Source organism: Sinocyclocheilus grahami, unplaced genomic scaffold (assembly GCF_001515645.1).
Source record: "Sinocyclocheilus grahami isolate Dianchi unplaced genomic scaffold, SAMN03320097.WGS_v1.1 scaffold38.1, whole genome shotgun sequence".
NCBI lineage: Eukaryota > Metazoa > Chordata > Actinopteri > Cypriniformes > Cyprinidae > Sinocyclocheilus > Sinocyclocheilus grahami.
Genome location: NW_015505217.1, coordinates 2,015,344 through 2,026,563, shown reverse-complemented (window position 1 = coordinate 2,026,563; position 11,220 = coordinate 2,015,344). Strand labels below are relative to the sequence as shown.

At 35.3% G+C, this 11,220-nt stretch overlaps 1 protein-coding gene across 1 annotated transcript in view; it reads left to right on the top strand.

Annotated features, from left to right (window-relative positions):
* Nucleotides 1-11,220, top strand: part of LOC107581857 (NT-3 growth factor receptor-like) — a 182,064-nt gene that overhangs the window by 105,356 nt on the left and 65,488 nt on the right. The window lies entirely within an intron of this gene.

The window sequence follows — 11,220 nt, the reverse complement described above, 5'->3', positions numbered from 1 at the left end:
TATATATATATATATATATATATGTATATATATGTGATAAGATCTGGGAAAAACCGTCGGATGTCGTGCTGGAACGTTTTCAGGAAATTCGAAAAATAGGCCGATTTTCAATTTTTTGTCAAAATTAGGGTTTCATTCAATTATTATTCTATAACATCTAGTCTATTATCTCTGAAAATATCTTGGCAAAATTAACTTGTTTAGTTCTGAAAAATAGCGATTTATTGCAGCAAGCAGAAAAGACTGTGTCTTTCTCTCATGTTAAGAACACGCTGCATTGGTGCTTTCTCTTAACACCACAAAAACAGTTAACCTATCAAAATAAAACATACCTGTATATAATAAAGGTGTATCAATGCACATTTCCCGCCAGTCCTGTGTAAACTATGGCACGCAAAGTTTTTTTTATTAATTTATTTTTTAATATCATGAGATGGCAGAGCGCATAAAACAACGCAGTCTGAAGCTGCTCACTTCGACGATCTTGCTCGTCTCAGTCTGCTAAATCTTGGTGATGTCAGTGCCCTAAAATATGTTATAATGGACTATTTCACATCCAGAGATGAAGGATCAGATGATGAAGTTACTAAAGAGGAGGAGTCCGATGACAGTCTGTTATATGCACAGGTGCGCTGCGCTCACTTTTCTAAATGTAAACTACAAGGTACACTATTCGTGCTATCTAAACATACAAGGGGTGATTCCAAAGTTCAGAGACTATGCCCATCATGATAAACAACGGAAAACTGTCCTCTTCAGGGTAACGTTAGTCTGTTTGTGTAATGATGCAGTATAGCACTCCTGACAGACAGCGATCATTAAGTAGAAGTGAAAGTGAAACCCGTCTCACTTTAAACCCGTTTTTCTCAAAATTCCATTCCGGAAAATCATAGCTATCAACCAACTTCAGATAGCAATAACTTTTGTTTACGTTCAAAATAGTTTTGGAAAGGGCTTGAACCCAGGTTTCATATGGTATCAAAACCTAAATAAGGAAAATTTCACCATGTGTTGGGTATTCCTATATTGCATCACACACACACATACATATATATACTGTATATATATATATATATATATATATATATATATATATATATATATATATATATATATATATATATATAATATGTAGAGAATGTTTAATGCATTTATTTAAATGTATGGTTATGTGTTTATATACCACATCAGCATATTAGAATGACATTAAATGGAGTAATGGTAACCAGTCATAAGTGTCAATTTTTGGAAGTTGAGATTTATATATTATTTATATATCATGAATAAATACACTCTAAAAAATGCTTGGTTAAATACAACCCATTGCTGGGTGAAATATGGACAAACCCAGCTATTGGGTTGTTTTGACCCAGTGGTTGGGTTACTACCCAGAAGGTTGGGTTAAACATTTAAACCAACTGCTGGGTCAAAACAACCCAATTGCTTGTATGTAACCCAGCATATATATAAACAACTTATTTGTTATTAAAATATATGGCGTATGTATTCTGCATGCTTCGTATGTGTTTCATTTTAGGATGCAATATCACTTTAAGAAGAAGTAACTGATTAAGCTGTAACTTGGTTCATCACAATCTTATTTTAGTTTACATTGAATTAAATATAGTGACTGCTGTCTGTCTAAAGTCCATAATACAACTTCAAAGTCATCATTGAAAATAATCTTTGCCCTTCTTTCTGTACATGAACAGCTAAAGGTTTATTCTTATTATGAAGAGGTTTCAGTCTTGTGCTAGTCTCCTTTATCCTGCTAATACGTGTGTGTGTGTGTGTGTGAGAGAGAGAGAAAGAGAGAGAGAGAAAGAGCGTCTGATTGATTTATGCCTGCGGAGATTTGGTCACTGTGTTGCATTTGCTTCTTCATCTGTCCCTTCAGGCGAAGCGGCTGTACTGTCCTTCCCCTCCAGCTTCATGGGCGTTTATACAGCTATAAACAAAATGCATATTGAATGTTGTGCCTATGGCCTACTTTGTTAAGGACCATAAAGATGACTGACTGCCTTTATGTTCCTGCCGTTTTTTTCATTGTTTGGCCCGACTGCAGAGGTGCTGGCACGGGATATTAATGCTTCCTGTACCGGGACTCTGTTTTGTTGACTAGCGCGGGTGCTAACTTTGTTTTATGACATAGGGAGCTAATCATGCCGCCTTTGATTTGTGCTGCAAGAATATACCGTGACATGCTGTGAAGGAAAAAAATGTCTGAAACAAAAATAGCGAGCGTATAAAATAGCATCAGAACTGTGGCCTAGTAGTTAGCACGTAGCACTTGAGTTTAGCCTGCTATTGCTTAGAAAAGTAATATCAGATGTTTCTTCAACAAATGGGAGAAATTTAGGTGTCATTTGTGTTCGTAACACTTTCTAAAATCTCTAAATCTGAGTAAAAGCAATAATAAATGTAGCTAATGATAGCGGATAGTGTGAAGTATATTGAGTGTAAGCAGTGCTAATGCTTATTAGAAGGCGCGACGGGTTCTTAGTGCACCTGAGGCTCCAGGGGATGTTGTACTATTAATCTGTTTCACAGAGATGAAATTGTGATAACCGGTAAGTTGCTGTTTTCAAGTATTTGCACATTCCCATGTCTCATACTGAGCGAACAAGCTGTTTATTACTTAAGGAGGCACTCTATGAAAAATTCCCCATAATCGCTTCATTTTTTCTCAGCGCTTGTCACTGGAATGGGGCGTCCTCACCGAAGAGGAAATAAGCAGCAAATTAGGTCTTTTAGGCAGTTTTTGTGAATATGGTACGCTTTAGTGTTATAGTACTTTTTTAAAAAACAAAACAAACAAACAAAAAAAACATTAGAGCCATAAATCCTATGTTTTTTTTTAGAGATATATTTATGTTAGATAACTGCATGAATGGTAGGTCGTTTTGTAGGTATCAAATGTCTGTATGGTAAAATAGTTTTCTACTACACTGACCCTTTCAATAATAATAATAATAATAATAATAATAAAAATAATAATAATACATTTGTATTATTATTATTATTATTATTATTATATAACTATATTACTGTATTTTTACTATATATAATTATGAAAACAATTTTGGAATAATACAATTATTACAAATTAAATTTAATATAATACATGTACCTGTTTAAAAAGTTGTAAATAATCAAAGATTATTGCAGTACTTTTCTTCAAAATTTCATGTTTTATTCAGTTTCATAATTGCCGTTTCTCTTTAGCTTTTTATAAAATTCTTACAAAATTGATAAATATTGTAAACATACTGTACATGCATGCATGTTTTGCATTTTTATATTCTACATAATTTGAATATACAAATTGTATTTTACAAATATATATAATACTGAAAACATCTATCTATCTATCTATCTATCTATCTATCTATCTATCTATCTATCTATCTATCTATCTATCTATCTATCTATCTATCTATCTATCTAGTTTTTAATTTATTGGATGTTTATTGCTGGAAATATGTTTTATTATTATTATTATTATTATTATAGGTTTATATGCAAACCTCACAGAAAAAAAAACAGTATCTCATGTAATATTTATAATGAACGTTAAGCACCTTTGTTAACTGGCCATTTGCCGATGAATGCCGAATGTTGTTCCTTATTCATGGAAACCAAAATTAGCCGCCTGAATAAAAGTCCTTTGAGTTTAGAGGTCCTGCATGTTAACGGCTCTTTGAGTCATGGCACATTTTTCATGCCCAATGTCTTATTTTCCTCTGTATGTTTGAAGATACTTTGTGCAAATAACGTTTGAGTCCAGACACGCATACCGAGGCGCAATTGGAGAGGGTTTTCGAAGAGAAAAGTGGCTAGATGAAGACCGCATTGTTGTTGTCTGCCTCGCAGGCAATCAGAACACCGGGGAGCCGATTCACTGTGTTCATATTCTCTATTTACCCAACAAAAGAGTTTTGTCATTGCCGCTGACACTGAGGGGCCCCGCAGATATATCTGGGCAATTCGCAAATCAGGAAAAGAAGAAAAGCAACCGACTTCAGGCCATTACAGCGGTTTGCACAGGAATGAGCAGAAGAGACAGTACAATTACGGCCATAGGAAGTGGCTCGGGTGTTTTTATATCGCTGATTTTCCAGCTCTACCACTTCCAATCAGTCTCATATGCTAAGAAAAGTATGAATCATCCCCTTTGCCCATGTCTGTACCTCTCGCTCCCTTGCTCTCGGACGAGGTGGTTTGATGTCAAGGAGACACTTCAGTGCACATTGGTGAGATCAGAGGAAGTAATGTGAGTAATTTATTCGTGCAGGTCTTCCATGGCTGCTTTGCATTGCAATCAGGGCACAATTGCCATCAGAGAGAAGTGGGCATGGATAGTGCCTGTTTTATCTTTTATAGCTACCTGAGATACAGAAAAGTGCTCAGCACCTTCAACATCAAAGGAAGCCACATCAACTCCAGGCAAATGGCATTCAGACAGCAGGGTTCAGATGCCTTTATAAACAGGATCAATCGTCCCTGTCACCTTCCGCACAGATTCGGCCCCAGCAGGTGTGTGTGTTTAAAAGTGTGGGTAAGTGAAAATGAGAGCAGAGAGATGGAGTAAGGGAGATCGGTTTTGATTATGCCGGTCTCCAAATGCGTGCAATGTGATTCCCGGTCCCGATAAACCTTGTTTTCCGTCTAGGTTTGTCATGGTAAACAATGTTTTGCTAATGATGCTTTTTATGTGCTCCAGAAATATAGTTGTGATCGTATCTGATGCCGTGAGGTGATAAACTTGATTTATATTGTTTTTGTTCTGTTCCAAAACCCAGTGAAGGCCTGACAATAGCAAAATTTAATTTGGCTCAAATTCCTTTAATTTTTTTGTTCATTTGGTTTGCTTATTAGGTAAACTACGGTTCACTTGATGTTTAAATAAATTACAAATGTAAAGTTCACTTTCACACTTTTTGCACTTTGAAATTTGGAAATTAGATAATATTAACACTTAAATGCATATCTTGGGTCTTTAGCGACCCGGGACATTATATTATCACTACCCTCTCCCTTCTTTATTTTTTAAAGTTAGACATCAACTTTCTTACTATTCCTTATACTTAGTAATGTAATATATATGTACCTGTATATACTGTATGTGTGTATGTATATATATACACACACACACACACACACACACACACACACACACACACACATATAGAGATAGACAGACAGACAGACAAACAGACAGATAGATAGATAGATAGATAGATATATAGATAGATAGATAGACAGACAGACAGACAGACAGACAGACAGATAGAGAGAAAAGTAATTTAAAGCAGTTTAAAATAAGGCTGCAACATAACAAAACGTGAAAAAAATGAAAGGTTTTGAATACTTTCACAAGGCACTGTACTGTATATATATATATATATTAGGGTTTGCACCGACTAAATGACTAGTCGCTGTTCCTATAGAGGGTGCAACAGGATAAGAAATATTTGAAGGACTTTCACATTTACGCTCCGTTTCCAAACAGTTAAAATGACAAATAAATGCATACTCCGAAAGCGCTCCATAAGATATGTGTGATTATATTACTGGATGCTGGAAATTGAACGGGAGAATGCATGTTTTAAACAGCTTATTGTACAGGTGAATTAATCACCGTTCTAATCTACTGTGCTGATGCACTGTAACGCACACACATAGGAACGCACACACATAGGCTACAGACAGTAGCTCGTACATCACGTGCACATCGCGCATTCACAGAATCATTCAGCACGGAAATGTACTGTCAACACTGTTCTGTGATTTCTAGATAAAATAGGTTAGAAACTGAAAAGTTCTAGCATATATTTCTTAACTAAATCCCACAGCTTCACTTCTAGTAGAGAGACGCTGCCAGGTAGAATTGATTCAGACACGCAATCGCTCTCACTAATGCATTCATATGAATGTAATCTTTACTGTGCTACTTTATCTGTATCTGATTTATAAGGAGCAGAAATCTGTGAGAAGTATAATGACCCAAAGACAAAAGAACTGATAAAAATGAGCTGTTATAGGAGCAATAGCCATTTGGGTAGCACTGTGTCATATGCCATAGCTGTGCACAAGGTGTTTGAGTCTCAGCTCCAGGTTCAGGCTTAAGGCCAAAGTATACATGTTCATTAATGTCGTCATCAGCGACTAGTTGACTCGACTTTCATCACATAAAAGTGGACTTTAAAAAATCTGAAGTCGTTCAACCCTTAATATATATATATATATATATATATATATATATATATATATATATATAACACATAGGCTACAGACAGTAGCTCGTACATCACGTGCACATCGCGCATTCACAGAATCATTCAGCACGGAAATGTACTGTCAACACTGTTCTGTGATTTCTAGATAAAATAGGTTAGAAACTGAAAAGTTCTAGCATATATTTCTTAACTAAATCCCACAGCTTCACTTCTAGTAGAGAGACGCTGCCAGGTAGAATTCATTCACACACACAATCGCTCTCTCACTAATGAATTCATATAAATGTAATCTTTACTGTGCTACTTTATCTGTATCTGATTTATAAGGAGCAGAAATCTGTGAGAAGTATAATGACCCAAAGACAAAAGAACTGATAAAAATGAGCTGTTATAGGAGCAATAGCCATTTGGGTAGCACTGTGTCATATGCCATAGCTGTGCACAAGGTGTTTGAGTCTCAGCTCCAGGTTCAGGCTTAAGGCCAAAGTATACATGTTCATTAATGTCGTCATCAGCGACTAGTTGACTCGACTTTCATCACATAAAAGTGGACTTTAAAAAATCTGAAGTCGTTCAACCCTTAATATATATATATATATATATATATATATATATATATATCTGACTAAATACTTTTTTTCCCCACTGTAACTCTAGGATTTTGTTTTTGGTTGTATATTTGTTTATCTGAAATACTTATCATATTTCATCTGAAACTTAAGCGTAAAAGGAAAGATCAGTGCAATGACAGAAAGTGAGTCAAATCCCACTGTAGTTCTGGCTTACACACATGTATCAAGCAACACTCTGACACACATTGCACAAATTGTGTGACACTGCTGCGCTACATGCAGCAAGGTGATAATTTATGTGTGAGTCTGCATGTGTAATGCATGTCTTAATGCAGGATTGCCGTAGCTATTTTCAGTGCTAATTAACAATGGTGTGAGAACTTCCTGTAAACTGTATGAAAATCAGCCCAGAAAGGAGAAGCACATAATCTGTGTTTAAACAACAAGGGAAGCCAAGCTCATTTTTAAAGGGGTGGATCATTGCGATTTCACTTTTTTTTAGCGTTAGTTAGTGTGTAATGTTGCTGTTTGAGCATAAACAATATCTGCAAAGTTACGAAGCTAAACGTTCAATGCAAACGGAGATATCGTCTTTTAAAATTCTGGCAGTTTAATGCCTACAAAAACAGCTGGTAGGGACTACAACAAGCTACTTCCTGGGTTCGTGACGTAACAAACCCAGATAAACCCCGCCCTCGGGAAAAGGCAACTAAGGGGGCAAGGCCATGCTGCGCAGCTTTAGAGAAGAGGAAGAGAAAACTAGAGGTGCATGTAAAAATCTATTCATATATGAATCGTGATTCTGTCTTCTAACGATTCTAATGGATTCACAAGTTTCAAAATCAATGTTCTAAAGCAGCAGTTCTTAATAATGTTCCTCGCGTCCCCCTGCTCTGCACACGCTCTGCATCTCTCTCTCTCATTCAGCTCAGCTCCAACAATGAACTGTTACAATTATAAACTTATTTTCACATAGCTATGAGAAGCATTAAACATGGACGCGCGTGCAGTTGCCGTACTGTAGTAAAGCTTTAATCAGGATAAAACCGTATATTAAAAGCTAACATAAGCAGTAGCATTTACAAATACCAGCAAATCTAAAAGTATGAGACAACAACAGCATTTACAAATACCAGTGTATCTAAAAGTATGAGACGACAACAAACAAAAAGCATAGGCCTACCATTAAAAGCCGTGTTTGCACAGGTTTTGCACGATCCTCTTCAATAATATCCTCTGCTTCTCAATCGGGCTCAAACAGATAAGCGATATTAACGATGCAACGATGATTTACAATACAACCGGAGCACATGCCGCTGAGGTGAGGGGCGGGACGCTTAGACATGCACTAGAGGTGGTTTGTCCAATCACAACACACTGGGCTAGCTAACCAATCAGAGCCCATCTCCTATTTCTGAGGGAGGGGCTTCATAAAAGAAGGAAATGATCAGCGTGTTTCTGAGAGAATGGACAGAGCGGTGTGGAATAAGGCCATTAACACATTAGACTGCACCCCATAAACACAATCAAGCCTAGAAAAAAACAGTGAACCACCCCTTTAATGTTTTTACACATGGCTGCAGGTATTTGCAGTGATTTAAAGTGTTTTACAGGAGTAGTTCACCCATAAATGAAAAGTCTGTCACTATTTACTCATTCCATTTACTCATTCCAAACCTGTATTTTTTTTTAAAGTTAAACACAAAAAGAAATGTTTAGCAGAATGTTCAGGCTGCTCTTTTCCATACATTATGAATGGAAATGGGGACTTTCTTCTAAGTTCATTCAGTAGGTTTGAGCATTGCACTGAATTGTAGCATTATTGTTTTGAAAATCGCTGTCATTATTTGCAAATATTTTGTTGAAAGTCTGAATTCTGGCACGTAGCAACTGTCTTTGTGGAGATTTTGCTGGTTCTCTTCCGCCCATCTCACAATCTTATTAAACTGACTTTGTTCTTCAGATGCAGAGGTAGAAGAAAAGATAAAATAATATTTCCGTGTAGGCAATAAATAACATTGGCCTTGAGGCTTTCATTGTTCAGGAAGGTGGAAGAAAAACATAATTCATCACTGAAATGTGCTTTTTAAAGTGTTTTATGTAGTGCTCAGTCCCAGTGGACAACTTAAAGTACACTTAAAGCATTCTGACAATACACGTGTTTATATATTTATGCTATTTTTATTGTTTCTTAAATTTATTATTTGGAATACAGTTGTGCTAATGATTAAGATTTACTTGTGCATTATTTATTTATTTATTTCAACATATTATTTGGAATACAGTTGTGATAATCCAGATTTTATTTGTTTGTTTTTTGTTTTAGTTTTTTGGTCAGGCAGGGAAGGTCCTTCAATATAAATGGAAACTTCAAACCAAACACAGTTGTCTTGGTCCAAAGAGAAGATGACAAGAGGAGGAAGTCCTGTAGAAAAGGGATGGCTCGCTACCCATTTTCTGTTTCGGCTGCTTAAACAAATTGTTTCCTGCATTTTATTGATAGAGTTCCTAACTCAAAATGCCAAAAGGCAACAGCGAGTGAATGCAATCTTCAATTCACCGTGCCAGCTGCATAATAGGATTTTGAAAGTGCCATTTGATATGCTTTATGTATTTATTTTGAAGCGCATTAACAGCAGCGTCTGACCTTGCGCATCTCTAAGTATAACCTGAAGATATTAAGGAGGAATTTTAAGGAGTTCTGTTACTCTCAAGCTTAAAACGTAACATTATTAATGCAACTTTAAACAAAACTGAGCTAATTAAATAACGTTTAATTTTGTGGATAAAATGAAGAAATGTTTGGATGACTTAAACTTAAAATTGATATTTTAGACAATGTATAATAATATTATTTATGCACCTTCACGTTTTTTTAAGTTAAATTGAGTTTTTGAGTTAATTTTATTAGTCAGTATATAATATAAATTATAATCATATGAATATTATTAGGGTGATGTTTTAAAGAACAGGGGTAATTGTGTGTACATTTTCACCTTGCTAAGTCTCCTTTTAGTATTTACAAAAAATATTTTAATGGTCCTTTTGGGACTTTTAGACTTTCCAATTAAGGAAAAGAAAAGTATTTTAATGACCTAATTAGCTGCAGGGGTCATTTGACACTTAGCTGAACGTCTCCTCCTGTCTTAAAGGCTAAAGCTAATTAAGACTTTTTCCCAAGATTTCCCCTTAAATATGTCACAGCAGACCACTGTTATTATCTCAAAATAATCTCAGTTTATAGCCATGAAAGTGATTGCGGCTGCTCATTACATTTGGATTTCAGATTGAAGTTCACAAAGAGCAGTACAAAATCTGATAAAAGTCCTTTTCATTTGGCAGTTCAACTGAATTCCAAATGAAACCTTGATGATGACTTTTATGCTTCCTTATGAAAGAATCATTCAAATTAGTGGTGCAGTTGTTACATATTTCAAAATATTCAGCTAATTTTTTATGTAATAGCCTATTTGTTTACTTGTTTATCCTTCAGTATGACTTATTTACCCACAGTCTTCCTGTCATGATACCTGCCAAAAGAGATGCACATATATTTGTAATCCCTGAGGGAATAAACACTCCCAATTCATATTTTCATGTGCTTTTTTTTCATATGAAAGTCCTTGTATCTCTCACACTGAAGCGGTGTGAACTCTCACACTGAACCTATGCGTATCTACAATGTTAAGCTTTCTTTGAGTACTATGAGCTCTCTTTAAATAAAAAAAGAAAGAAATTAATACATAAAAAGAATAACTGGGTCTGTCTGTCCACGTTCTGTTCACACCACTTGTTGACCTTGTGTCAAGACGTCTGACCTTGTGAACTAAATGGCCTTGTGAATCTTCCTAAGAGAATTCCAAGGTAAAACTGACTGTCAGGATCAAAAACGTTGAATGACAGCATGACTGTTTCTCCATGTTCTCAGCATATATTATGTGGTTGAACATTCAAAACAGTCAAATGTTAGCTCGCTCATTCAAGGCTTAACAGAAATGACTTTTTTTTCTACCATCCAGTCAGGCCAATAGGTCAAACCTTTATTTGCTCTAGTGACATTTTCAGTGGCCCTGAGGCACAAATGTGAAAATGCTGTTTTCTTAGAATTACTTTGAAGTGAAGTGTTTGAATATTAAGACAACATCTTAATATTGTCATGTACAACATAATTTGTGTATATATAAATATAAAATATTTTAATTAACAACAGTACTACTAAATATTATTAATATTATTCAATTTACATTTTATTTAATTGTATTTTAAATTACATTTTCAAAGCTTGACAGTAAGTTTTTTTTTCTTTATCTGCTGTTTCCGAGATAGATAGATAGATAGATAGATAGATAGATAGATAGATAGATAGATAGATAGATAGATAGATAGATAGAAAGATAGATAGATAGATA